This window comes from Petaurus breviceps, unplaced genomic scaffold (genome assembly GCF_028583685.1).
Source record: "Petaurus breviceps papuanus isolate PSGF00001 unplaced genomic scaffold, PetGlider_PUasm1.0 551, whole genome shotgun sequence".
Classification (NCBI taxonomy): Eukaryota; Metazoa; Chordata; class Mammalia; order Diprotodontia; family Petauridae; genus Petaurus; species Petaurus breviceps.
In genome coordinates, this window is record NW_027186372.1 from 37,877,276 (window position 1) to 37,880,404 (window position 3,129).

Sequence of the window (3,129 nt, forward strand, 5' to 3'; positions counted from 1 at the left end):
AGAGAGAGAGAGAGAGAGAGAGAGAGAGAGAGAGAGAGAGAGAGAGATGTAAACACTAGTCTAGGAAAAATGGTAAGACACATGCATATATGAAGAGTTAACCAGTTACACCCTGGAGAGCCAGATATATAATCAATGATTTGGGAAAAGGTACCCTTGAAAGTATAACAAGTAGATGAGGCAGCTAGGTGGCGCTGTGACAAGACCACTGGACCAGAGTTCAAATCCTGCCTCAGACATTTACTAGCTGTCAGCAAGTAAATTGAGCAAATCTTGAGCAAGTCACTTAACCCCAATTGCCCTGCCTTCCCCTAGCCAAAAAAAACCCACAAAACAAAAGTATAGCAAGTGGGCATTATCAAGAAATATTCAACAATGGACAAGTGTATCATTCTGTAATTAGTTGAACAATGTAAGGAATATAAGATCCTTCTCTGCTTATTGAATGTTGATTATAAAAACAATTGATTAAGTGTAGTAAAATTCCACTTTATAGACTCCTTTCCCCATAATAAAGTACCTTCATTACATTAGTATTATTCAAGATTATGTGAAAGATAAGTACTTGACATGATTTCATCAGTATGAAAAATTCTCAGATGAAGAACTGCCTTCTACCAAAGCAGGTCACCACTTTCTCTTCAACTTATCATCTTAGAGAATTGCCTAGAGCATTAAATTAAATGACATCCTCAGGGTCAAACAGTCAGTGTGCCTCAGAGGCAGGACTTTAACCCTGGTTTTCCAGATTCCAAGGCCTCTCCTTAACTACTTACTACTTGGACTGCCTTTCACTTAAGAGAGCTAACAGTTTAAATAACTTTGTTCAATAGCCCTCTGATGTTGAGGTGGACTGTACAACAGTATGGTCACTGAAAGTGTTTGCCACTGTAAAGGGGCCTAGTATAGAGTCCAAATCAAAAAAGAGATTCCCTAGGTGAAAGGGAATGGGTCAACCTTACTTTCATTGAATTTGGCTTAAGGAGGGAATCACATACACACTCAATTGGATATCTTACCCTACAGGAAAGTAAGGGGAAAGAGGATAAGAGGGGGGATGATACAAGGGAGGGCAGATTGGGGGAGAGGGTACTTAGAAGCAAACACTTTTGAAAAGGAACAAGGTCAAAGTAGAAAATAGAATAAGTGTTAGGTGGGAGAGGATGGAGGGAAATGGAGTTAGTCATTCACAATGTAACTACTACGGAAATGTTTTGCCGAACTACACATGTACAACCTATATTGAATTGCTTGTCTTCCCAGTGGGGGTGGGTGAGGAATAAAGGAAAGAATCTGGAAATCAAAGTTTTTAAAACAAATATTTAAAAAAAATTGTAGGTTACATGCAACTGGGAAACAAGATATACAGGCACTGGGGTATAGAAATACATCTTGCCCTACTAGAAAGTTAGGGGAGAGGGATGGGGGAGGATATAAGAGAGGGCAGACTGGAGAAAGGGGTATTCAGTAGGCTTGCTAACTTGGGGTGAGGGGTAGGGGAAAGATGGGGAGAAAATTTGTAAATCAAAATCTTGTGGAAATGAATGTTGAAAACAAAAAATAAATAAATAAAGTAAAATAGAAAATAAATAAAGAGAGAGAGATTCCCTGTGTATGGTGAACTCCTTGAGATACTCCTAATTGTGGGTGTCATTGTGTTAGATTGCATGAAGCCCTAGAACATTACAGGGAAGAGTTCTGTAATCACTCAAAGGAGTTTGGCCTTAACACCCACATAGTGCAGACCAATTAGATGAAGAAACTAATCCTTTACATCAAAATACGCATTTGGATGGATACCTTGGCCAGTGCGTATATCTGGGACAGGCAGTAGAGATGGACAATTCAAAGTTGAAGAAGAAGAGGAGAACAAGGAGATGGAATACTTCTCAGGAAACTGCAAAACTTCTCTAATGACGCCAAACTTCTCAAGAAAACAAAGGTCTCTATTTATAACACTCACAATTTCACCATTGCTGCTCTATGGCAGCAAAACATGGAATAATTCTACAAGAATTAAAAAATGAATATTGCATAGAGAGCAATAGAAAGGCACATGGTAGTTGTGAGCAGGTAATACATAATTGATGAGGAATTTTAGAAAAGAACAGGAGTAAAAATATACTGCCAAAGTATTGTATGATGGGAAGGATGTGGTCACAGGATGAGGGGAAGGGACAGTAGGGAGTTAGCCAAAGGGCTCTTAGCAAGTCTAAGAAAAATGGGAGAAGGCCAACAACATGCTGGGTGGACCCTCCGTGACAAATGTAAGGGAGGACATGGGCAGGCATCACCAAAGAAGGGTAGCCATGTGTGATATGGATTGTGATCTGCATGTTGGAGTGAATTTCTAGATCGGTGAGATCAAAGATCCATTTGGGAATTTGACCCAGTAATATTGCTACTGTACCACCACCAATAATCAATCAATCAACAAATATTCATTAAGTACCTACTATGGGCTGGACACTCTTCCTAGGTGCTAGGGACATGCATATGAAAGTGAACTGAGAGCTTACATCCTACTGGAAGATACTAAAACAGGAAAGTGTATATTGATACTTTGTTTTCTTCTTAATGGGGATGGCTTTGCGCTGAACTAGTTACAGTATCTCCTAACCAGTGTCCTAGGGTACAAAGTCAGTCTATTTATAATAAGAGAAATTCTTTGTTGATCGTCTACTGTTTTCACCACACTATGTTATGTGCTAGGGAGATACAAATTTTAGATAAGTTAAAGTCCTTGCCCACATAGAATTTGTAAATTAATAAGGCCATTAGTTACCAACCTAGATACCCTTTATATATACTATTATATGATAAGGATGCTAGAGATTTACAAAACAAAATATATAACATGAGAGGAAGGTGAGCACTGTTAGAGATTAGTGACTATAAAAGGTAATTTGGATTACAACAGGCAGAAAGAATATCCTGAGCAAATGTACAGATATGATGATGATTATAGCTAGTATTTATAGAGCCCTTAATATGTGCTAGGAATTGTGCTGAGCACTTTATAAATGTTATCTCATTTGATCTTCATGAAAATCCTGGGGGTCAAGTGCTGTTTAGTATCTCTATTTTATGGTTGAAGAAACGGAGGTAAACAAAGGTTAAATGACTTGC